This window comes from Chrysemys picta, chromosome 3 (genome assembly GCF_011386835.1).
Source record: "Chrysemys picta bellii isolate R12L10 chromosome 3, ASM1138683v2, whole genome shotgun sequence".
In the NCBI taxonomy this organism is placed as follows: Eukaryota; Metazoa; Chordata; order Testudines; family Emydidae; genus Chrysemys; species Chrysemys picta.
In genome coordinates, this window is record NC_088793.1 from 42,852,119 (window position 1) to 42,879,256 (window position 27,138).

The 27,138-nt window shown below is 44.8% G+C and overlaps 1 long non-coding RNA gene across 1 annotated transcript in view; it reads right to left on the minus strand.

Annotated features, from left to right (window-relative positions):
- LOC122173555 (uncharacterized) overlaps positions 1–27,138 on the minus strand; it is a 124,854-nt gene that overhangs the window by 87,203 nt on the left and 10,513 nt on the right. The gene's annotated exons all lie outside the window — the stretch shown is intronic.

Genomic DNA, 27,138 nt, shown 5'->3' on the forward strand with positions numbered 1-27,138 from the left:
TTACCTAATTAGGGCCAAATTCTGCTGTCAGTTGCACCAGTATAAATATGGAATAACTCAACTGTCCTCACACACACCTTATCACTGTGCAGTTTGCCTTTTCCCTTGCTCCTTGCATTGAATTTGGCCCACTGTTTGCAAGTGTGTTTCATGTGGTGTAACTCTCTGAGAGGCCAGAAGAGAAGAATGCAGCAAGAAAAGCACTTAACTGGATAGGGTAAGAATATGTAAGGTTCAGTGGACACCTTCCCCTCCTCCCCCACAGTTTAAATGTACACCATTTCCAATCCCCTGAGCATATAAATTCCTAGATTTCCACTCACACATCCTGTGTGGGTTTAAATAAGTCTGTTAGAGCCTAATTAGGTATCAGGCACTATAGTGCTGACATCAAGCCTCATCCTAGGAGATGTGTGCATGTAAATTACATTGAGTTTAGTGAAAATTGTGTTCACCCATCTCCCTGGATGATTAGGCCCATAGGGTAAAATTTCAGCTGTGTCTACAGCAAATTAGTGATGACTGGCTCCAAACATAGTTTGTATCCACAGACAACATGCTTAATTCTCATATGAGAAAAGTAAAAGCACCGAAGCTACCTGTTACAGCACAAAGGCTATATAGATTAGGGTTTCAAAGTCCTCCTTATTTGGGGGTATGTTCTCTGTGGTATCAAGCACAGTATACTTTTTCAGTCCCCCTCAAATGTTTGGCCTCTATGCTTTCACTGCTTGATGTGACCTTGAGTATCTCAAAGGTTTCCTTGTAAATACACCTGTGTGCCTATGTAATACTGACAGACCCTGGTCATTGGTGAGCAGGATCAAACCTGGGACCTCTGAAGCTTAATACATGATCCTCTACTGGATGAGCTAAAAGCCATATGGCCCTTAGTGAAGGCTGTAGAGCAGGGATCGGCAACCTTTGGCCCGCGGCCCGCCAGGGTAAGCACCCAGTTTGTTTACCTGCCACGTCTGCCAGGTCGGCCGATCATGGCTTCCACTGGCTGCGGTTCGCCGCTCCAGGCCAATGGGGGTGGTGGGAAGCGGCGGCCACCACATCCCTCAGCCTGCGCTGCTTCCCGCTGCCTCCATTGCCCTGGAACAGCAAACCGCGGCCAGTGGGAGCCGCGATCAGCCGGACTTGCAGATGCAGCAGTTAAACAAACCATGCCAAAGGTTGATGATCCCTGCTGTAGAGCAGATTCATTAATCTCTAAGTGGTCTTAGTGCCACTGATGGGACAGAGCACCACACCCAGGAGGTGTGTGGGTTACACCTATAGTGTGTGCTTCTTTGTAGTCGCTTCAAGAGAGAGAAACTTTGCTAAGGGCTTGGCTACACTTGCAAGTTACAGCACAATAAAGGAGCCCCGCGCGCCCTAGCTCACTCCCCGTCCACACTGGCAAGGCACGTAGAGCGCTCTGTCTCCATAGCTACAGCACTGCTGGTACTCCACCTCGGTGAGAGGAATAACGTTTGCTGCGCTTTGGCTACAACGCACAGGCGTCAGTATGAACGAGATGTTGGGTTACTGCACTCGGATCGGCTTGCGGAAATGTCCCATAATCCCCTTAAGTCAAGTGGCCACTCTTGTCATTGTTTTGAACTCCTGTAGGAATGCGGAAATGCCCTTTCAAAGCTCTGTTTTTGACAGCCGGCATGCAAGCTATTAGTGTGGAATGCTGTGTGTGAGATAGAGAGGCGGGGGGGGGGGGGGGGAGGAGGGGTCTGCTACTGTCTGAACTTACAAGACAGCATGCTGACATGCTCTCAGCCCCCCCAAAACCCACTCTCTCTCCCCCCACATACAACACACTCCCTGTCACACTCCACCCCCTGCCCCATTTGAAAAGCACATTTCAGTCACTTGCATGCTGGGATAGATGCCCATAATGTACCGCTCCCAGTGCCGCTGCAAGTGCTGCAAATGTGGCCACGCCAGTGTGCAAGCAGCTGTCAGTGTGGACAGACTGCAGCGCTTTCCCTACTGTGTTCTCCGAAGGCAGGTTTAACTCACAGCGCTCTACATCTGCAAGTGTAGCCATGCCCTTAGAACCCAAATAAGAGGATGTTGATCAGCTTCTTGGCTACAAGTGAAGTAAATTATTACTTATTTCTGACTGCTCTGGGCACATGTCAAGCATATAAGAAGACACAATCCTTTCCCCAAGGAGTTTATAATCTAAGGAGAGACAAACAAAAAGCCTAGTGGGTGGGGAGAAAGGGAGCAACACATTATTATTCTTGATTATTTATTTTGTATTGTGATAAGGTCTACAAGGACCCCATTGTGGTAGGCGCTCTATAAGCACAGAAGTAAAAGGTGGTCCCAATGAGTTTACAGTCTAGTTAATCTGTTGTGTTTACAAATGCATATTATAAATAGGACATGACAATTATATCCATATTAGTCTGTAAGCATGACACTGTCAGCTTGCAGGTTTCTTATAGGAATCATCAAACCGGAAGGGACCTCGAGAGGTGTTTGTCTAACCTGCTCTTAAAAGTCTCCAATGATGGAGATTCCACAACTTCCCTAGGCAATTTATTTCAGTGCTTAACTACGCTGACAGGAAGTTTTTCTAACGTCTAATCATGATAGACTAAAAGGTTTGTACAGTCTAGCACATTGTGGATGGCTACCAGAAACAGTTATTAATATTCTTAGCTTTTCAGAGGAGGATGAAGTAGGTGTGGCTCAGAAGTGACACCTGCTTGCCAGTTAGGAGTGGAATTAGAACCTATGGAAGATGCTGAGTTTCAAGTTCATCATGGTGGTTGTGGTGACAAACAGGCCATGGAAAGGAGGGGGGAAATATATATGTATAATATTCTTACATCCACCTTCTCCCCATGCAAAAGTTTGCCCTTAGAGTATGCTAACAGCTACAATTCTGAATGTAGTACCCTAATGGGCTGGCATACCCAGAGATATTTTTAAGATGACGTTTGTCTTTCCCTTTGCAGGTTAGATTATATTTCTGTTTCTGCACAATTCTTCGAGTAGGTCACTGGGAAGGTGAAAGGACTCTGCTGACTCAATAACATCCTTCAATCACCATAAGAATCCAGAGACTTTCCTTTTCTGCCAGGGACTTCCTCTTTCCCTCGCCTGTTGATACTTTTTTTGTTTTGCAGAAAAGAAAGAAAAGGAATATATGCTAACCTACAAACAACAGCAAAACTTTCTAGATGAGATGAAGAAGAGAACTGGTGTATCTTGTCCTCCAGCAGAAGGGTATGCTAAATAAAAACAGGGGTTGTTTACTGTCCTTGCTAGAAAAAAGCATTAAAGGAAATAAAATTGATCATAGTGCAGACTCAGGGCAGTGTCAACTAATGTCTTCTTTGATGATGCTATTTAGTGAACCTATGCTTTTATTCATTAAAAAATGTGGTCACCCAGGGCTTTGCAGCGAGGGGCAAGATAACCACAGGTTGGCTGCAGCGACTATGGAGGAAGCTACTGGGGAGGGGAGGAAGGAAGGAAGAACACATGCTCTCATACTATTCGATTCTTTCCCACACACTTTAGAAAGCATTATCTCACTGTTCAAGAGCTTAGTCTGTAGCAGCAGATTATCTATCTGCTCCGGATTTGATTCCCTTTAGCTTTGCAGCCATTTGCACATTTGAAAAGTAAGTGCAAAATGTGCAAGTGGAAAATTCTGTTCTGGTAGTGTTTTACACCCAATCTGTACAGGTCACAGGTCAATGACTATTCCAGGTACAGGGGTGGATCAGATATCCCACCCAACCCTCTCTCCCTGATAGAGGAAGAAGGGGAATTGTTTGCTTAGAATTAGAGACACTGAATCTCACATTCAAAACCTCCTGAACTTCGGGAGGAGCAGATATGATAATGAATTTCACAGCTGCCTCCTATCTTTGTCATGGACCACACTAAGACTCTAAGTCCAAACAAATCTGAATATTGTTTATGTGAGGTAGTGAAGGAATGGAGAAGGGTGACAGAGAGAGATCCACATTTTTCAGCTTGAGGACAGCTATAGTTACAATGGATGTTTTATCATACAGGCCCATTGAAGTCAGTGGAACTATGCCAATTTACACCAGCTGAGGCTCAGGAGTTTTTGTCTTGTGTTTATTGTCTAAATAATGGTGGCAATTATGCTAGGTCAATAAACAGTACATGAAATACACATTATAGGTGAGATCCCTATAAAATATCATTTAAAATTCTGAAAACCCTGCAGTCATTTCACCAGGAGACACCATGGAAGTGGAGTGGTGCTTTATACAAATCCAGACAATCTCATTTAAAAGAAGAATTTCACATCTTCCTGTGAATTGGTCATGCAGTTCTCAGAGGCTCTTGTCTATTTTTTAATTAAACTGTGAAGTCTGAGTCAGCATTTAACTTCGATATCTATTGCTCATCTTAATAATCCATTCTAGAGGTGCTGTGCTTGAATTCCCGCCTCACTTCCTTGTCTCCTTCCAAAGCAGTTAAAGTTGTCAGGGTTGTCCTGGCTCTTCACGTCAAGGTGCCACTGGGAAAAGACCTCAATTTAAGTACGCCCTACCTGAGGAGATTTGCTTGAGTTCATCTGTTGCTGCCTTCACAGCTCTTTCTATTCAGCTCAGTACATCTTTGACTAGTTATGCCCACACTTTGTTGTTTTTCTTTGAAAACTTGCCCCAGACTCTCAGGCCTTAGTGCTAGTTTACCTTGCATAGAGAGGTATACAGAGATCCAGACACACAGAGACCACAGAGCACTTATTTCACACATCTTGGCTGACATCAATCATAGAATCATAGATGATTAGGGTTGGAAGAGACCTCAGGAGGTCAGCTAGTCCAACCCTCTGCTCAAAGCAGGACTAACACCAACTAAATCATCCCAGCCAGGGCTTTGTCAAGCTGGGCCTTAAAAACCTCTAAGGTTGGAGATTCCACTACCTCCCTAAGTAACCCATTCCAGTGCTTCACCACCCTCCTAGTGAAATAGTGTTTCCTAATATCCAACCTAGACCTCCCTCACAGCAACTTGAGACCATTGCTCCTTGTTCTGTTATCTGTCACCACTGAGGACAGCCGAGCTCCATCCTCTTTGGAACCCCTATTCAGGTAGTTGAAGAGTGCTATCAAATCCCCCCTCACTCTTCTCTTATGCAGACTAAACAAGCCCAGTTCCCTCAGCCTCTCCGCATACGTCATGTGCCCCAGCCCTGTAATCATTTTCGCTGACCTCCGCTGGACTCTCTCCAATTTGTCCACATCACTTCTGTAGTGGGGGGACCAAAACTGGATGCAATACTCCAGGTGTGGCCTCACCAGTGTCGAATAGGGGGAAATAATCACTTCCCTCGATCTGCTGGCAATGCTCCTACTAATATAGCTCAATATGCCATTGGCCTTCTTGGCAACAAGGGCACATTGCTGATTCATATCCAGCTTCTCATCCACTGTAATCCCCAGGTCCTTTTCTGCAGAACTGCTGCTTAGCCAGTCGGTCCCCAGCCTGTAGAGGTGCATGGGATTCTTTCTTCCTAAGTGCAGGACCCTGCACTTGTCTTTGTTGAACCTCATTAGATTTCTTTTGGCCCAATCCTCCAATTTGTCTAGGTCACTCTGGACCCTATTCCTACCCTCCAGTGTATCTACCTCTCTCCCCAGCTTAGAGTCATCTGCGAACTTGCTGAGGGTGCAATTAATTCCATCATCCAGATAATTAATAAAGATGTTGAACAAAACCGGCCCCAGGACCGACCACTGGGGCATTCCACTTGATACCGCTGCCAACTAGACATCGAGCCGTTGATCACTACCTGTTGAGCCCAACAATCTAGCCAGCTTTCTCTCCACCTTATACTTTTTTAACTTGCTGGCAAGAATACTGTGGGAGACCATATCAAAAGCTTTGCTAAAGTCAAGATATATCACATCCACTGCTTTCTCCATATCCACAGAGCCACTTATTTCATCATAGAAGGCAATCAGGTTTGTCAGGCATGACTTGCCCTTGGTGAATCCATGTTGACTGTTCCTGATCACCTTCCTCTCCTCCAGGGATCTGTTACATTGGTAAGAGTCTATGCCATGTCAACAGCAGCTTTCCTTATCATGGATTTGAAAGAAAACATATAAGGCCATATTATTCCCTTTATTGGCATTACCCATCTTGGAGAATGGCAAATCTGTGAGGTTCTCCTGGCATCATTTGTCCCTCAGACCTGAGATCTGAAGAGGCAGAGGGTTCTCTGTGCCTCCATACTGACTCCCAGCTTCCGCTCGTTCCCCTCCAACTTCTTGACAATGCAACTTCTGTGGAGAGGGAACCAGGTAATGCTAAGACACACATAAAACCTGGAAATAACCCAGGGTTTCTGGGAGTATACTTTATGTCCATGACTTTGTTTCCTCTAGCCATTCAGCCTGTACTCACAGAGGGCTTAGAAGGGCTTGGCGGAAAAGCAGAAGAATGAAGCTGAGTTGGCACTCTCTCTCTTTTTCCTTGGGCTGGGTTATGCTGCATACACTTGGAGAAGAAGAGATGGCATATCATTTTTAGTATGAATGTTCATTTTCTGTTAAATACCTACCTTTTACAGTCCTTTTGCAACACCCGGTGTCCGACACAGCTGTAGAGGTACCTATACTTCCATATAACTCACACAACCAAATGTATTAAACAAACTATATGCCTATGAAGGGTTCTTTAAAGACCACAAATAGGACCTCGGTTATATCCCTTCTAAAAAAACCTCTGATAGCCTTATAACCTTGATATGTGTTTTTTATAACCATCCTGTAAAAGTTACTGGAGTTAAAAACCTGATATATAACTCTACAGGATGGTTTAAAAAATAAGCCAGCAGCCAGCCAACCCGCTATTCTTTATTACATTCAATGGGCCAGATTCCCAGCTGGTAAATCAGAATAGCTCCACTGAAGTCGGTGGATTCAGCCCTAAAAATTGTTTAGAATGTTTCCCACACAAAGCTGTTGAAAAAACACAGAACCATATTGGATGGGATCTGAGTTACTTCAGAGAATTCTTTCCTAGGTGTCTGGCTGGTGAGTCTTGCCCACATGCTCAGGGTTTAACTGATTTCCTTCCCGACCCCAAATATGGCATTTTCCTCCAGGGCAGATTGGCAGAGCCCCTGGGAGTTTTCGCCTTCCTCTGCAGTGTGTGGCACAGGTCACTTGCTGGAGGATTCTCTGCACCTTAAAGTCTTTAAACCACAATTTGAGGACTTCAGTGGCTCAGACACAGGTTAGGGATTTGTTATAGGAGTGGGTGGGTGAGATTCTGTAGCCTGCGTTGTGCAGGAGGTCAGACTAGATGATCATAATGGTCCCTTCTGACCTTAAAGTCTATGAGTCTATGAGTCTGTAGGATGTCTCAGAAAGATAATCTGAGAGCTGTTGTCTCTAGCAGCCCTTCTCGCCATGCTGGGGCACTGGTTCAATACTGAACCCAGAAGAAAGATGGGCATCTCATGAATCCCCATCACTGCTGTCTCATTGAAAGACTGACCCAGCTAAGCTGTTGATACCTGTTGCAATCTCAGTGCAAAATGGGATGGGTGCTTGGCTCAAGGTTGCTATAAATTCATGAGATTACAACTTTTAAGGGATGGGTTTCCTTCTCCTAAATTTAAATCTTATTTCTTAAGGTGTCACTAATATAATAATGTTAATTCTTGCAATTAGCTTTTATTTAAGTCCATTAAAGGTAGTTTTGATGCCAAGGGCCAGATTCTCAGCTGCGTAAATTGAAAATTTATACCAGCTGAAGAGCTGCCCTCCTCCCCGCACCTTTAAATGTTCATTATCAACAGCTGCTTCCATGTGGAACAGGAGTTGACATTGTAAAGACAACCAAAATTTACTACTTAATTTTCTACCCACCCGTTCATCCAGGACCCTTCTTTCTGTGTAATTCACAACCACAAGTTGTCTGAAACAAATATAGTATAAAGTGTGTGTGTGGGGGGGGAGTAGAAAAAAAATCACATTGATTTCTTTTATTATGCCCCATTTTTCAGTTTTTCTCCTGAGTCAGATGGATTATGCAAAAACTGGAGCAACAAATATCCATGCTAAGGCATATTCTTTCAGAAGTTATGCAGCAAACAAGCTATTTTCCTGTTGGGATAGAATATAAGCGATACAGAAAAGAACCTATTGATCCAGGGATGTGATTGTAAACAGTGTTTACCATAGACTCATTAAGCTTTCCATTGATCTAATTCTATTCTCATTTACACATATGTAACAATACAAAATCAGGTAACTGAGGACAGCATTTGGTGCAGTATCTTCAGTTTTGAATTTGTAAATAGAAAAGGCCTCTGGTCCTGATTATGGTTTTCCTAGTGTATTTTATTGAGGGAATAGAGACCTTATTATTTCCCTCTCACCCTCTCTGCTATATATTTGTCTTCCTCGTTGGCTCCTTTTTGATCTAGGAAAACTGAAGGAGTTCTCCTTATCAGGTGCAAAGTACAAAGGTTGGTCTACAGAGCAGTGATTTATGTCAACATTGACACATATCAAACAGAAGTGAAACTGTAAGGAGTCCCTGTTCCTCTGGGTTTCTTGCTGCCATTTGAAAAGGACACTATGTATTTTTAAATAAAATAATATATTCCCTACTTTACATGGATGATACACCTCTACCCCAATATAACGCGACCCGATATAACACGAATTCGGATATAACGCGGTAAAGCAGCGCTCCAGGGGGGCGGGGCTGCGCACTCCGGCGGATCAAAGTAAGTTCGATATAAGGCGGTTTCACCTATAATGCGGTAAGATTTTTTGGCTCCTGAGGACAGCGTTATATCGGGGTAGAGGTGTAGTTGTGAGGCAAACCTGTAGCCAGACCAGGGCTACTCAATCAGGTGTCATGACTCCCCCCTCCAACAGAGCCTGCAGTGCCTCAGCCCTCAGGCATGCTGCGGCAGCCTATCCCTGAGCAGGGCTCAGATGACCTCCTGGCACAGGCAAGTTAGTCTGTGTAACAGCACTGCGTGGCCAGGACCCTCCTGCTGCCTTGCTCTGTAACAGACTCCCTAGGCCAGTGGTCTCAACCAGGGGTACATCAAGTCATCTAGATTTGTGTCTATTTTTACAACAAGCTACATAAAAAGCACTAGGGAAATCAGTACAAACTAAAATGTCATACAGATAATGACTTGTTTATACTGCTCTATATGCTATACACTGAAAGGTAAGTACAATATTTATATTCCATTTGATTTATTTTATAATTATATGGTAAAATGAGAAAGTAAGCCATTTTTCATTAATAGTGTGCTGTGACACTTGTATTTGGATGTCTGATTTGTAAGCAAGTAGTTTTTAAGTGAGGTTTAACGTGGGGGTATGCAAGACAAATTAGACTCCTGAAAGGGTAAGTAGTCTGGAAAGGTTGAGAGCCACTGCCCTATGCTTCCAACCTGCCTTTGATCTGGTTCCCATTCTTGCTCCAGCCTTGCTTGAGCCTTGTTACAGCCCACTTCAGCCTTTTCCATCCCCTACTCTGACCTTGCTCCAGCCCTGCATCTGCTCCTACCCTCAGACTAACTTCAACCTGGCTTTGACCTATGACCTGCAACTGGACTTTGACTATGATACTAATTTGACTTGCCTACAGACTCTCACTTCAGTTCTGACTCACAGCTGTCCCTGGACTCCGGTTTCAGCATTGGATTGGCCCAGTCCTGATTCTATGTCTAGCTTCGACCACTGCTCAAACCACCAGGCCTGACAGCCTGAACCAGAGCCTGACAATAGTACTCAATTATTCAAGAGCTATCTTCTGTGTTGCCTATCTAGATTTGGGATAACTAATCTTTCTCTTCCTTCTTTATCCTATTCAGGGCCTTTTTAATGGGTGTAGTACCAGTGACTATGGTACTCATGAATGTTATGCTTCCAAAAGTGCCTCCAAAAATCTCAGGATTCTCAAGATCTTGAGAAATCACATACAAGCTTGATTCTCCAGCCCCAAATCTGAGGTTAGGCAGGTGTGATACCCAGTAATTTTCTATAGACTCTTTGAATTTCCCCTCACTTTCAAATTGTCCACATCAACTCTTATTATTTATAAAGCACAAGCTAAACCAGAATTTTTTAAGAAGAAATATATTACTAATGTTCAATATTGCAAAAAGCACACTAACAAGGGAAGCTCCTCTCACTCTTTAGTGGATTCATGCTGCAAAATATGATGTGTCAAAAAATTCTACTGTTCCACCCACACACGCTCCCAATCTCCCAGGAAACAAAAGCTGCATCTATGCTTGGATTTTTGTTGCTAAAATGTTTCTGTATTACTGCCAGTGGTTCACCTACACCAGTTGTGGCAACACTGGTGGCTAGATAGGGCTGTAGGCCACTGCTCGCATTTTAAGCACTGTGTTCTCTAACCATGCTCAGAAAAGATCCACAAGACAACTGTGCAGAATATAGGTTGCTTTTGGTCCCTTCTCTACACTAGCATTGATGGAGCAGGATGGACAGTAGCAAAAATTTCCCGGTACAGAGAAAACCAACAGTACCCAGGGTCTTCTGGCAGATGGTCCCATCACTGCTAAGAGAACTAGACCTCCTGTCCCTCATTCTCTGTTTTTTCAAAATGCGAATGAATTATTAAAGCAAACAACAACATGGGTATTGCCATACTGATACCCTGTGGGCTGTAAAACTCAATCAGCCAAGCAAGCAATAACAAAGCACTCTTTATGAAAAGGCAGCAGAGATGTGCATAAACCTATCAGCCTATAAACCAAAAAAATTAAGTGATGCTGTCAGGGCAGAAGTGGATTTGAGTGCTATAAGGGGATAACCAAATCTCCTGTTGCAGTAGTGGAAACATTAATAGAACCTAACATCCAAGGGAAGACAACTGTGCTTAGAGGGGACTGTTCCCATTCACAATGTTCAGTTTCCTTCTTCAATGTTGCTATCTGCTACAACGACTGACTAATTCTTACAAAGTAAATAAAGCAGAGAAATGAAATGACTTGGCAGACTAGATAAACGCCTTAGGGTCATTGTGTGTTGTACTTCAAAGCTGAATTCAGAAGTGATGTCTGAAAACTGAAACAGCTTGGAGGTCATGTGTTGGTTAGCTATCCCTGGCACTGTTCCCTTAAAATGTTTTGTTACATCAAAACAAGGCAAAACATTTTTCTTCTGTGGTTTCAGATCCGGAAACAACAATAACTGAAATGCATTAAATACAAATCCCTTGGAAATGTTTTTTCTAAAGTTTTGAAGGATTTTTTTTTAACATTTTCTTTTATCATCGATGTTTGGCTGAAGCGGACTCAAATAGCTCTAGGCAGAGCCAGACCGTATTAGGCCCTGTCTACACTTAATAAGTTTTGCCAGCATAGCTATGTCAGTTAGGAGTGTGAAAAGACTCACTCCCTTAACCAACAGAGCTATGCCCACGAAAGTCCTGGTGTGGATACAATTATTCTGGCCAAAGAGTCCTTTTGCCAACATAGCTTATTTTGTTCAAGGAACTGGGATTCTGGTAAAAGAACTCTTGTTGGTGTAAGCTAAATCTCCACTAGAAGGGTTTGCTGGTATACTTACACCAGTATAGCATTGCTGGCAAACCATTTCCAGCATAGACAAGGCCTTAGTCTCTTTTCCAAAGCCACTAAAGTCAACAGAAAGACTCCCACTAACTGCAACAGGCAGGCCTTGGATCAGGACCTTAAAGAGGTCATTTGATGGGGAATTACAAAGGTCCTGATCCTGCATTCCTTATGCACCAAAGCGTCCCTTGAAGAGAACAGGAGTTTGGAGTGTTTAGGGATTGTAAGCTTGGCCCCAGAGTGTTGAGTTAAGATAAACTCCTACAGGACCAGTTAAGATGGGTCATTGGAGCTTGCTCCCAGTCATACCTGCCCAATACCTGTGTGTGAGCAGCCCAACCTTCAGACTAGGTGCTGAAGCTTAATTTAGTGCTAGCAAAAGGTATCAGAGTGACAGCCCTGAATGGTGCTGTCTTTTATTTGTCCCTAAAATAGGTATAATACAATCAGCATCAGCATGGGCTGCACCTCACTATGCCACCAAGCTGCTTTACCCTTGATCTTCTAGATGGCCCTCCTCAAGGGGTGAGAGGGTAGTTCATTTTCCAGGTCCATTCAGCCTGTGGCCATTCCAAGAATGGTGCTAATGGATTCAGATTGTGGAGGTGGCTGGTTGTGCTACATTTGTTTGGCCTTTCTCTAACTGAATACGTAGAGCCTGAGTCTCTCCCGGGGTATGTCTTCACTGCACAGTTAACCCAGGCTCCTACCTAGGTTTTAGCCCAACCTCCCTCCTCCACCATCCACACAGAAAAACCTCTGAAACAGGTTTGGAGTTGCTTTAAGCCTAGGCTAGCTTACCCGGACGTGGGTATAGGTTAGCACCCAGATTCCAGTTTATCTCAGACTGGAACCTGCCCACTTTCCACTGAGGATGCAGACAAAATCACTTGAGTGTTGACAGTCTGCCAATGCCTTTCTCACAATCCCCCCAAAGGACAGCCACATTCTCCTACAACTGATGCAACTAACTGGGAAAGAAATCTAGAACAACTCAGCACAAACCACCATGGGCTATGCCCCCAGACACACATAGGCAAGTGCAGAAACAGTGAGGACACAGTAACAGGGGTAGGGCTTTGCTGTGGGGATGCTCAGATCCAAGTGCCAATCATCTGGGTAACTTGTGCAGTGAAGACACACCCTCACTTAATAAGTGTAACCCCAGAGTAACTCCAGTGAAGTCTGGGGTCAAATCAGAGTAAAAGTAGAGCAAGTGAAAGAAAGCTCAGGCCCATATTTAACTTTGTTATATCAAATTTGCACCGTTGTTTTCCCATAGACTACAGAGGAGCTACACAGGTTTTAGGATGGATTAACAGGGTGGGGAATCAGGCCCCTAGTTAGTTACTTAACAAATACATTTATTAGCTCCCTTCACTATTGTACTGTTTGCTCGTCCTATTCTCATGCCCCCTCTTCCACTGTATCTTTCTCAGATGCATTTCTCTTGCTATGGTAGTGTTACAGTAAATGATATCATTAATCTCTCAGCAGAGATTCTGTACACCAAATGTTTTCTCCTTGCTGACAATTTGCTTGTGAGAGATTTTGTGCTGCAGACCTTGAAAAAAGAGGAAAACAGAAGTGATAAGTGCTCCTTTTCCTCCTTTGTGTGTGTGAAAATGTGTGTGGAATTCCATCTATTCAGCTTGACAAAAGGCTCTTTCTCTTTGGTAGTCCTTGAAGCTGAATTTCCTCACTGTGCTCAATGTTTTTCTCTCTGGATGCCATTCAAGGAACAAATTGGGATAACTAAGTGTCCTCTGCTATGACCTCAGAGCAGTCATTGCAGCTTACATAAAGTACATTAACTCTTCAAACCCATATTTGATTCATCGGTGATTATTATTCCTTTAACCACATTCCTTTAACCTCGTTGCCTACTCGGTCCCCATATCTACTCTGGCAACAGCATCAGAGGACCCAACCACATCAGCCACACCATCAGGGGCTCATTCACCTGCACATCCACTAATGTCATATATGCCATCATGTGCCAGCAATGCCCCTCTGCCATGTACATTGGCCAAACCGGACAGTCCCTCCGCAAAAGAATAAATGGACACAAATCGGACATCAGGAATGGTAACATACATAAGCCAGTAAGTGAACACTTCAATCTCCCTGGTCATTCTATTACAGATTTAAAAGTCACTATCATTGAACAAAAAAACTTCAGAAACAGACTTCAAAGAGAAACAGCAGAACTAAAGTTCATTTGCAAATTCAACACCATTAATCTGGGCTTGAATAGGGACTGGGAGTGGCTGGCTCATTACAGAAGCAGCTTTTCCTCTCCTGGAATTGACACCTCCTCATCTATTATTGGGAGTGGACTACATCCACCCTGATTGAATTGGCCCTGTCAACACTGGTTCTCCACTTGTGAAGTAACTCCCTGCTCTCCATGTGTCAGTATATAATGCCTGCATCTGTAACTTTCACTCTATGCATCCGAAGAAGTGAGGTTTTTACTCACGAAAGCTTATGCCCAAATAAGTCTGTTAGTCTTTAAGGTGCCACCAGACTCCTTGTTGTTTTTGTAGATACAGACTAACACGGCTACCCCCTGATACTTAACCACATTTAGGCTCCCTCCACCCAGGTCGAATAGCTCTAACCATTGGGAACATCTTTACAGTTATTATTTATACAGCGCCATACATGTACATTATCTTTTTTACAAATAGATAAAAATATTTATTGACTGACGTACACTCTGATCCTATAAACACACCTGCTTAACTGTATGTCCATAAATAGTCCCATTAGGTGAAATCTTGGTCTAAGGGAAGTCAATAGCAAAATTCTCTGTACTCCAACAGGGCCAGGATTTCACCAGATGAGTTCAGTGGGATTACTTTCATGTGTAAAGCTAAGTATGGGTATAAGTGTTTGCAGGCTTGGCACCATATTGGCTAACAGTTATTACCTTAGGCTCAGATAGAAAGAAATATCACCGGGAGTCTAGCTAGTTCAAATGACTGGTAATATTTTAAAGACTCTTCTCTTCTGGAGTACTCATTTGGTTCATTGACAGATTAGGAGTGAGTGAATCAGCTTTGTGTCTTTCGCTTGTTTCCTTAGCCCACATCAGTCCCCTATCACCTGCACTTACTAATAGGCTGTGGCTCTACAGAAACAAGGCGGAGATGATATTTTGTAGGATGGATGGAAAAAGTGGAAGAACTAGGGAATGCCCTGAATGAGTGAATATGACCAACCTTCGTAACACAGATTTCTAACATAAGGGTCTTGTTACATTCAAACCTACTATTGGATTTGCAGGTAGTTGCAGCTGTAGCAACTTTTTACCATCTGTGCCTAATGAGACTGGTGTGACCATTTTTGTAGATACACAGAGCGTGCTTTTTCCACATCAAGATCAAACTACTGTATTCATTATTCACAAGGCTTCATCTTGAGACCACCTGGGAGCTGAAGCTGATGCAGAATGCAGCTGCCTGCTTGTTCAGTAGAGTTTCACCCTGAGACCATGTAGCACTAGTGCTCTGTGATCTGCATGGGCTGCGTGTGGGCTTCCAAGTGGAGTTCCAGGTATCTGCTGTTGATGTTACAGCAGTTGTGATCAGTAGTCATACTGAGGATGTCGTCGTCCCCTCCTCCCCCCGGTTTAAATAGGAGGGAGCTGCCAGCAGAGCATTTCCATGAAGATTCCTCAGGTTTGGAGTTTTCTTTCCCTGCTGGTCCACCGCAACAGAAGAATTGTTTATCTCCAAAATGTGCTATAAAGTCCATCTTCCCAACCACTCCCCAAAGACTTGGGAAGGCAGATAAAGTGAGCACTTTAAACTATATAGGAAATAAATGAACTTATTTTGGAGAAATAATATCTAGAGTAAACCCTCTTATTTTTTATACCACACAGTCATTTTCACATTTATTTCTTCACAGCAATCAAGATATTGATCATGTTAAGTTTGCTTGCTTAACCATTTATTTGCGTCTCATTCCTATGCATGTAATAATAAGCACAACAGCTTTCCATTATTTGCTTTCCAGGATTTATCTTCTGCTTTATCCACATGGTGGATGTGAATGTCTCTTCTCGCTATGCCATGGCTGGCAGGATACATGTCCTTCATGAGAGCAGGAAGGAATTTGCTCTTCAGAACAGTATTCTCACCTCTAACGCACTTCATGAGGTCTTGATTTTTCTCTTCACCTCTTCTTCCTGGACTGGAATAATGGATGGGTTGGGTAAAAAGTAAGTAACCTGAAATAAACTCTGAAAACTATAGGGATAACCCACACAGGGCAAGAAGGAGAGAAAATTAATGAAGGATCCTGAGTCACAAATCCAATAATGTTCTGAAGGGAAGAGATAGAGGAGAGGCTTGAGGACATTGCTGCAGCACTAGGAGGCACAGATGGCTAACATATCCAACTCTGAAAGGTGATGGATGGTCTGCGCCAGGTCTTTTTAAGTAGACCCTGGAGTAGGGTTGCCAACCATAAAGTCCCTTGCCCCAAATTAATTTTGCTGGGCTGCCAACATATTCCCAATGCACAGGAAATTATTCCAGTTTCTCCCACCTTAAAACTAACACAATTATATCAGTCAAATGTACCTTCCAGGAATGACAATGACATGGCAAACTTTGTTGTCTTGGATGAATTAGACCAGTTCTGCCCCTCTTTCCTCTACAGAAAGTAGGTAGCTCTCCTTGGATCAGCTTAGTGCAGCTGGGGAGCCTTCAGACCTGGCTGCTGCAAGTTCCTTGCACTGAGGGGAGTTAAGTGACTGCCAAGGGTGTGCGCTTTTAAAAAACTTCTTTATGAGGGGAAAAAGGTGTCCTGAGAGAGGTTTAAGTTTTCATGTGTAATGTGTACTAATGAAAGGGCATAGGAACTGTGTAGGGTAAACCTTGGGTGAGGGGTCACCAAGACTTTTCTTGACATGGGCTTTGATTGGGTAACAAAACTTAGGCCCTGCAATGGGAGGGGAAAGGGGCTTTGTTTTAGAAATCAGAAATTCTAACCCAGACAGCAGGGGCTCTATCCAAAGGCCCTATTTTGCTTTCTGTTTCCCATTGGGAGATTTTGTACCTGTGTATTGGAGTCCATGGAGAGGGCCAACCAGACTGACAACAGAGACCTGACTCCATGGCAAGGCCTTTATAGAGCAGCTGGGATGGGGGAGGAGAGCTGGCTCCATGGAGATGCCCAGGTGGATCAGTAGTAAGGGTGGAGCAGAGCTAACTCTCCAGAAAGGCCTGACTGGACCAGAGCAGAGCTGACACCAGAGGCATGACTGGACAGTGGTAGCAGAGCAGAGCTGACTTTGTGGTGAGGACGGACTGGATTGACCGTGGAAGTAGATTGCAGCTGACCTGACTCCATGGTGAAGTTGGATCAAACCAGCACTGCCAAGAGTGAGCTGATTTCATAGCACCCTTCCCCATCCACTTGGTGAAGTGAGCTGAAATCACAGAATAGGACCAGGTAGCTGCACCTTGGAGTGAGACTGGCTGTGTCCTTTTGCATGACTGGAGTGGCTACCACTGAGACTGAATTGACCTGTGAACAGGTTTTTTAGTGGGTGGGTTTTGTGATGAGACAGGGTTATGGACTTCCGTCAGCTGGGCACTTATTACTTGAGACTGGGAGGGGTTGACTAACTTCTTGATGTATTTGATTTGGGTTGTTCAATTAATTACATACATATCTCCATACACACACTCTGGTTATTGTATGTTTCTTTTGACTGTTCCCCTTTCTTCCCAAATAAGATTTCTGTGTTTCGTGTTCCTGAAGGACTTCTGAGTAGAGCTGGGAGAATTATTGATTTTCCAGTTTGATCCAAAGTGAATATGAAATTCAGCCAAAATTTTGGAAGCTCATTTCAGGTTGAATAAAAAGGTTCATTTGACCCAAAATATTTTGATACCTCATGATTTTAAAGGACTAGATTCACAAAGTGGGAGAGAGAGGAGAAGGTGGTGGTGGTGGTGCTACTTCTGCCTTCCTTCTTATATGTTTGAGCTCAGTAATTAGGGCACTCAGCTGGGTTGTAAGAGACCTAGGTTCATGTCCCTGCCCCAATGACTAATTATTGATACACAGTGGAACAGCTTCACCAGGAGAGATTGAGAAAACATCACCTCAGAATATCCCTCTTGGCTGTCTCCAGCAATGCGGGAGGCCCAAACTCAAATCCTTTCTCTACATCAGGCAGAACTGAACCCAGGATCCAACATCCCTAGTGAGTGCCCTAACGACTAAGATAACCATAACAGTGATGTGGCAGCTCTTCCTGCTCTCTGAATGGTGCCTCGGTTCCCCCCAGCCCCAAATGGTTTTGGCTGAAACCATTTAGTGACTGTCAAATGAATAGTAAATTTGCTGAAAAATTTATTTTTTGGTGAACTGAAACTATTAGCCAAAATATGTGCTCAGCTCTACTCCTGAGTGCTTGTGAGTGGGGAGGAGAGGGGGGTGGGGGAAAGAACTGCCTGTAAAGAATCTTTATTTTATTTCCCAGAGCCACAAATAAAAGTAGGCTTCTGGGTGAGGGCTCAATCCACTGTCTTTATTTTTTTTAAAGGAGCCTTTGACACACTGATCTCAGCCCTTGTTGTTACTATTGGCACCTGGCAGAAGGGTTGCATATTTACAGATCAACTTGTGCTCCCCTTTATGTAAAATTGTTCCTGGGTTGTTTTGGACAGGAATTCTGGTATTTCCAAAACACTGGCGATAGATAGAGGATGCATGAGAGTTAATGTTCTGAACACCATAAAATACAGAGCCACCTGAAAATAATTGGGCCTTTCAGTCTCTGATGACCAAATACAAGTGCAGCTGAAATAATGCAAAAGGAGAAGTTGGCCATTGACCCTGACATTTTCAGTTTTGCTGAGGTGGTTTTGTTGAGGCTGTCAATAACAGGAGTTTAATTTTCAGCCATAGGCATAATGGCTAGCCTGTGATATATACACATCTGTTGTCCTCTCCAAACTCTTACATTTCTGCATGCAAACAGGCATCTGTATTTTCAAACTCAGTAGCAGGATGCATGAATAAACAGTTAGCTGCTCCGTTTATTTATGTGCTGTGGGTACCTAGAGGAACAGTTCTATGTCAGGTGTGAGAAAGTGACCTGAGGAAAGCCAAGCAGTTAGGTGATGAGGGAAAAATCTGCTGGAAAGCCTTCCAGAGGTAAAGGAAATCAGCTGAAAAGGAACTGAATTGAAAATGGAAGAGTGGGTAGATGAAAATGCTGGCAGATGAAGTGTAGGAGGTAGTGAAGAAAAGCTACGCAAATACAGAAAGATGGTGTAATGGGTCTCTCTCCGCCCACAGTTGCTGGATTGCAGAGTGGATCTTGCTTGAAAGAACGGGATATAAAAGATAACACGTCTGGGGGGGGGGGGGGAGGGGCTGCCTGGTGACAGCTCGGTGGAGACCAGTCTTGGCTATGTGAGGGCTCTGGCTGCAATAAAGAACTACTGGATTTTAAGCCAATGTAGTCTCGCCTCACTCATTCACAGACCCCCGATGCACCAATACTGAATCCCTAAGAAGCCAAATGAAGAAAAAAACAGTCACTCATTTTCTGTGAAACCTACCATCGAAATAGTGGAAGAATAGAAAAGAAAAGGAGGTGATAACATAAAAATAGTATTCAGCCCAATTATAGTGTTTTTCATCCATAGATCTCCAAGCACTTTAGAAAGGAGGGTTATCCTTGTTTTACATATAGGGAGATAAATTACTTGAATAAGATCACACAGCAAATGTGGCAGCAAGAAAACCAAGGTTTCCTAACTCCCAGTCTGGTGTCCTAGCCCTTGCATCATGCTGAGTTCACTCTATGCTTCTGGGGTCAAACATACTCTGTATATTGTGCAGAATAGATTCCAAAATGCATTTCATTAATATATGTAAAAATTATGAACCTGATTCTCCTTTCATTTATGGCTCATTCCTGCTGCTATTGGAGTCAATAGAAAAATTCCCATTGACTTCAGTGGGGCAAGATGAGGTGCATACATTGGTGTAAATCAGGAGTAATTCCACTCAAATAAATGTATTTATTTGTATTGTAATTCCAAGTGTTCAAAATATATGAGTAAGGCCCTCAGAATCTTGAGCCTTTAGTGTTCCCGTTTTCAGGCTGCTCTTTGAAACAACCAGGTCTAGAAACTCTTTTTTTTTTTTTAATGAAAACTGAGATTTCCATGTAATCCCACGACTCCAGCACCTGGTGCTTTCAGTAAAGCACCAAATTGTGAAAGACTTATGATAAAATCATGAGATTGGCAACACTGATTTACACTGGGGTAAAATTGTTGTGAGAGGAGAATCAGGACCGTGTGATTGCCGAAGAAAGTCTATTTCAATAACAGTTAAATGTGAAGCTGGCTATGCTTCTATTTTTAGCACACTAGTGCAATCAGCGCTAGAGTGGATATGTCTACCTGATCTGGAAATTACACTTCCAACTCCAGCGTGGTCAGACCCTCAGAGAGAGGATGTCAAATCTAAGCCAGAAGGCAGGTATTTGTGTTTTCTCTTATAGTATCTTGACTAGGAGAAATGTTGAGGTTAGGTCATGTGCTAGCTAAGCCTGTCCTGAAGGGGGCTGCTTTGCTTAGTTAAGACAAGGCCCTAGAGCAGGGTGGGCAAACTTTTTGGACCAACGGTCACATCTGGGTATGGAAATTGTATGGTGGGCCATGAATGCTCATGAAATTGGGGGTTGGGGTGCGGGCTCCGGCTGTGGGTGCGAGCTCTGGGGTGTGGCCAGAAATGAGGAGTTCAGGGTGCAGGAGGGGGCTCTGGGCTGGGGCAGGGAGAAGGGGGATGAGGCCTCTGGCTGGAGGTTCGGGCTCTGGGGTGGGATTGGAGATGAGGGGTTGGGGGTGCAGGAGGGTGCTCCAGGCTGGGACAGAGGAATTCGGAGGGTGGAGAGGGATCAGGCCTGGGGCCGGGGGTTCGGGTGTGGGAGGGAGTCAGGGGTGCAGGCTCTGGGTGGCACTTACCTCAAGCAGCTCCCAGAAGCAGTAGCATGTCCCCCCTCCAGCTCCTACACGGAGATGTGGCCAGGCGGCTCTGTGCGCTGTCCTGTCCACAGGCGCTGCCCCTGCAGCTCCATTGGTTGTGGTTCCTGGCCAATGGGAGTTGCAGGGCAGCACTTGGGGCGGGGACAGCATGAGGAGCCGCCTGGCTACCTCTACATGTAGGAGCCGGAGCGGGGACATGCTGCTGCTTCTGGGAGCTGCGTGGAGTGGGGCAAGCCCCTGACACTGCTCCCCAGCTAGAGTGCTGGAGTGGGGTAAGCCACAGATCCCGCTCCCCAGCGGGAGCTCGAGGGCCGTATGTGGCCCCCGGGCCGTAGTTTGCCCACCCCTGCCCTAGAGCTTAGGGAACAATTAACCAAGGAAAACAATGAAAGAGGCAATCAGAAAAAATTAAAAAGCTAACGAGACAATGAACATCTACATAATTAATAAGGAAAACCAGTAGATTAACTATATCAGGTTGCCTTAATTGTCTTCTAAGCCTAGGTTTGGCTGGGGTTCCTTTTGCAGCAAGCTTCAGCCACAGGCTGTGAGGGGAAAAGGGGATAGAGTGTACTGTAGAGGGCTTCTGGCCATTCTTCCTGACTTGCAATCTAGATTCCATGTAGACAAACAAATAGAGGTACTTGTAGTGTCATGACCCACAGACCTCAAAGCCAGTTCTATAGGAGCAGCCACTTTGCAGCCTCCTGTCTACTGCTTACCCAGTATTGATGAAGTCCAGCATAGGTTGAGGCTCCACCTTGGGGTCCTATTGGCGGAGTTTCAGAACAGCTGATTGGCCCACTAGCCCTAATGCAGCCAGCAGCAAAAACAGGAAGCCATGTGAACAACTGGGGTCCACCGTGCTTTGACTGGGTGCTTCCTGGTCCCCCTTGACTTCCTGGCATCCCAACCTGGCTTGACTCCTGGTGTCTGACTTGTGGTTCTGATCTCCAGTTAGTCTTCCGCCTCTGACCCCTGGGTATCCTGACCCAGCTGACTCTTGATTTCTGTCTCGTGACTATGGACTCTGCAGTGGCTCTGACTACTAGTATGGCTGCCCATGACCTGGCCATGACATGCAGTCTGCCTTAGCATATTAAGGTCCTGATGCCCTGGATGTAAAATCCAGGATGCAAATAATTCCCACTGACTTCCATGGCAATTATTGTATCCTGTGGGGATAGACTAGGGCAGCAGATGCCTATGGGCAATACCTAGTGGGGAAGGAGTTTCCCAGTATCATTTCAAAGGCAAATAGATTCAGAATGATTAAGGCCTCAATCTTAGTTTTGATAAATTACACAGATTGTGCTCTTTATGTCTCTCACTGTAAGGCTTTTTCTCCAGCTCTTGAATCATTTTTCTGACTCTTTTCTGCTCCATCTCCAATTTTTCAACATCTTTTTGGAAGTGTGGACCCCAGAACCATGTGTGGTATTCCCGTATCAATCTCACCAATGCCACATTCAGAGATAAAAATTGCGTCCTTACTCCTACTCGCTATTCCCCTGTTTATTCATCCAAGGATCACACTAGCCCTTTTTGCCATAGCATTGTGCTTGGAGTTCACGTTGAGCTACTTCTCCACTATGTATATGTAAATCTAGACTGCAGCTGGGATTGTGCCTCTTAGCCCAGGTAGACAAACACATGCTAGCTCTGATAGCAGTGTGTGCATTGCGGCATGAGTGGTGGCTCAGGTTAGCTACCCGAGCTCAGACCCAGAGGGTTGGGTGGCTTGTACTTTGGCTGCTAGCCTGTGCTAACACCTGTGCGGCAACATCTATATTGCTTTTTTAGTGCACTAGATGGAGCAGAGCTAGCACATATCTGTCTACCCAAGGCATGATCCCAACTTCATTGTAGACATACTCTGTAACTCCTAACTCCTTTTCAGAGCCACTGCTTTCCAGGATACCGTCACCCAGTTTGGAGGTATGGCATGCGTTCCTTGTTTCTAGATGCATAACTCTGTGTTTGACTGTATGAAAATGCATTTTGTTTGAATGGGCCCAGCTTACCAGGAGATCCAGATCCAAATGCCCTGCCCTTATAGTTATTTACCATTCTGCCAGTCTTTGTCATCTGCAAAATTTGATCAGCAGTGATTTTAAATTTATTTCCATATCATTGATGAAAATACTGAATAGCATCAGGCTTAGTATCAACCCAATGGAATGCTTTTAGATCTGTCAGTTAGCCTGTTCTTAATCCATTTAATGTGTGCTTTATTGATATTATATAGTGCGAATATTCTAATCAGAATGTTATGTGGTACTAAGTCAAATGCCTTACAAAAGTCTATTACATCTACACAGTTACTTTTATCAACCAAACTTGTAATCTCATCAAATTACTTAAATCCAATTTTTGCTTTTTCTTGATTGTTGCCCAGCACTGACAGCTAGCTAGTCTGTCTATAGGGTCATCCTGCTTGTCCTTTTTGAATACTGACACATGACACTTCCAATCTTCTGGAATTTCCCTGATATTCTAAGATTTATTAAAACTTATATCAGCAGGCCAGAGATGTGCTCTCCTAACTCTGTCAGGACTCATGAGTGCAAGTTATCCAGACCTGCTGATTACAAAATGTTTATTCCTAGTAGATTAAATTAAATTATAAATTAAAAATCTGCTTCTCTGAATTGCAGGGTGTGTGTGTGAAAGGCATTCAAGATGGAGGATCTTACAGATTCAGGGCATACTCATTCATGGACAGTTGGCCTTTCTTTGTTTTTTCCCCACAGTGAAATGTTTGCTCTTTATGGGAAATCTAACAATTTCCACTCTCCTAGGGTTACCATATTTAAAAAATAAAAAAAGAGGACACTCCACAGGCCCTGGCCCCACCCCTTTCCCACCCCTGGCCCCGCCCCAACTCCGCCCCTTCCCCAAAGTCCCTGCCCTAACTCCCTCTCCTCCCTCCCAGCCACGCGAAAAGGGCTGCCCGAGCGCTACCGGCTTCACAGTTTGCTGGGCAGCCTCCAGACCCTGCGCCCTCGGCCGGCGCTTCCCCAGCGCAGCTGGAGCCCGGGAGGGGAAGCGCCCAGCTGGGAGCGCAGGGTCTGGAGGCTGCCCGGCAAACTGTGAAACCGATAGCACTCGGGCTTTGGGCAGCCCCCATGCCTCCAGACCCTGTGCCCCCGGCCGGGCACTTCCCCTCCCGGGCTCCAGCTGCTCTGCTCCTCCCCTGACTCAGAAGTTCTTACTTTTGTTTTGTACTTTAAGTATTTAAAACTCAACTTAGAACATCAGTTCTTACTGCTTTTTTCTTGTCCTTACAGATAGCAGCATCAAATTCTTGCTTTGCAGCAGTCTCTGACATTTTTGATGGTTTGTGGCTCCATCTAGTGGACATAGTGGTTTACTGAAAAGAACAAAAATTAAAACCAAAGCATTATTTCATTTATATTTGCTGAGGACTGAGAAATAGAGGGGATGTGCAGGAGTTGAAATGACAACTTCTGCGTAGAATGTCTGACCTGATAACTGCAAATGGGACAGCAACTGGTTGATTCTGCTCCCAGTTACGCCAATTATGTACAGGTGTATCTCCATTGTTACTCCTGATTCACATTGGTGAAATTGAAAGCAGGAGCAGGCCAGCAGCATTTTGGAAAAAAACAAGTCTCCAAACATACTGTAAGCCTGTGCATGTTACATTGTTCCTTGTGAACGGATGCATTATTTGGAAATCCGAGAGTCCCACAATGGTAGGTAAATGGTTAATAGATGTACAACCCATAGAAAAGGTACCTGTAAGACAGGAGACTCATGGGGAGACTTTGAATTTACCTAGACTCCATTTATCAAACTTATCAATGCTGTACTTAGCACATCCTGGGTCAGATTCAGAATTGGTATAAGCAGGTAGAACTTCAAGAGAACTGGTGGAATTGTAGCTCCTTCTGAACCAAATATTCACAGTCCTGACTTATATCTTGAACAGACTTAGTTATTATCTCTGAATTCTGTTTCATGAGGTTGTAACCATGTTCAATGAAGACTTATGGTCTGCTGTACTGCATTTTTTTTAAATAGAAAAATAAACTTTGATTTAATTGCTAGACACATCACCTTTCAAGTCACATTTTCCAGATCTTCTGTCTGACGACTGCTCTCTCACACTCGAGCAATTTCAGAGTAACTCCAGGAGGGATGGTGTGGAGGAAGGAAAAAGACAATATGACCCCAATGCTCTAATGGTTCAAAACAGAAATCTTTGGACAGTATAGCTAAACATTTGTAAAAGTAAAGCTGCTCTCAGAAATGCCTTACTAAAGTAGTATTTTTCAAGTTAGTACTTGTAACATTATACTGAAGAGATGTAATCTATATAAATATAAGCCATGTGTTAAGCACTTTCTGACATGCATTTATATCCCCATGGCCTAAGATAGAATCACAGAGGGGAAGTAGACTCTGTATTAACTTAAAGTATATGTAAACATCTATACACAACAGGACAAGAAGTTGTTCCATGGTGAGAGCTGTTTTCTTTTAACGGCATACAATATGTATCTACCAAATGGTACAAGAAATTAACAGAGGAAAAGGTATTGAAAGACTTGAAGAAAAGGGGTAGAATTTTAAAAAACTTTTTGACTGTTGTGCCATGTCTAGGTGCATGATCTCTCTTCACTGTACCATTCCTCCTAGCTTCACTGGGTGTTTCCTTTTCTATTTATAATTTAATTTTGTGCCAAAAATTTAGTAAACTCTTTATAAACAGGTACCCGGAGAAGCTCCCTGCCCTGAAGAGCTTACAGTATAAACAGGCAGTTTGTCTGGAGGAGCAATCGAAAAGCAAGTGATTGTGCAGTGATGTGTATTCTGCCTCTTGTGAATTCTATATAATCCCATTAGAGAGGGTGCTCCTCAAGTACCACAGTGAGCCTCTAGGCTGGGAATTTACTCCTGGATTACACCAGCAATGGCCACAGAGGCTCAGGACTCTGTTTCCCAGATTGCCTAGGGTCCAGAATGCAGGGCCGGCTCTGGCTTTTTTGCCGCCCCAGGCAAAAAAGCCTCCCGCTGCCCCCCGCCCCTCAGCGGGGAGCGCGGCAGGGGAGGGTGCCAAGCCTGGCTGCGGCCCCGCTCTCCCCGACTGGCCGGAGCGCCGGGAGGAGGGCGGAGAGCCCGGCCGGGGCCCCGCTCTCCCCGACCAGCCGGAGTGCCGGGAGGAGGGCGGAGAGCCCGGCTGGGGCCCCGCTCTCCCTGACCGGCCGGAGTGCCAGGGGGGAGGGCAGCAAGCCCGGCCGGGGCCCCGCTCTCCTCGACCGGCCGGAGCACCGCGGGGAGGGCAGCGAGCCCGGCCGCGGGCCTGCTCTCCCCTACCGGCCGGAGCGCTGGGAGGAGGGCGGAGAGCCTGGCCGGGGCCCCGCTCTCCCCGACCGGCCAGAGTGCCGGGAGGAGGGCGGAGAGCCTGGCTGCGGCCCCGCTCTCCCCGGCCGGCTGGAGCGCCGGGGGAGGGCGGCGAGCCCACTGTGGCTCCGCTCTTCCCGGGTGAGCGCCACCCCCCCTCCAGGTGCCGCCCCAAGCACATGCTTGGTAGCTGGCCCTGCCAGAATGGAGATAGAACCAGCTAGCAACACTCCCAGAACCAACCATAAGCCAGAACTCCGAGGCAAAGGGTTTGGTTTTACTCTTGGTTTTGGCTGTGTTTGGAGCAGAGCAAGAAACATCACAGCCAGGGAAGATCCTTCTACCCTCCACATTCTTACCCAAAGGAGACTGAGTCATTTTGGGATTTCTGGGACGTTGGACAGTGTCATCTCAGCAGAGACCAGAAACCCAGGAGGCTGAGGAGAGAATCACGATCAGGGTACCAAGAACTAGCCTAAGTGCACATTTGAATCCAGACCAGAGAGCCAGAAGGAGAATTTTACCATCCACCCATCTTCAGCACTGCACCACCTGTCAAAGATTGAGCCTACGTTTTTGTATTAGTTTTAGGCAGAGTTTATGTATTAGTGTTTTTTATTTTATTTTCCTGATCCCTTTTTCCACTGTTTGCTATCCTGAGTTTGCCATACCCATTAAAGGCCCACTTACTGTTTTATTACTCTGGGAATTGTGGTAGCTATTTTGTTTTGCTGTGTTCTGACTGACACTCCTCTGTATGAGATTGGTCTTGAATATTTTCCGAAAGGGCAGGCCCTCTGTGTTCTCTGCACTAGGAAGGGTTTCCTTGGGGGAGGGACCAGGCACCTTTAGAGGTGAAGCCAGGACCCATACCCATGAGGAGAAAAGGGAGAAGGCTGCAGCCACGCCTCAGGGCTGAGTTACACATTCATTTATATTTTCATTTTCTATTTTAACATTTTCTAATTCCCAGGTTCTTTAGTGGCTTCTATTCTCACTTCTGTATCGTGCTGTGTGGCATCTATAGGAGATGTCCCTGTTGACCTTATCAGCTGCAGCACACTAACAACTCCCTCCTTGATATCCTGTTTTGTTTTTTTCTCTGTGTCTGGATAGGCATGGTGGTTGGAAATCCTGGGACAG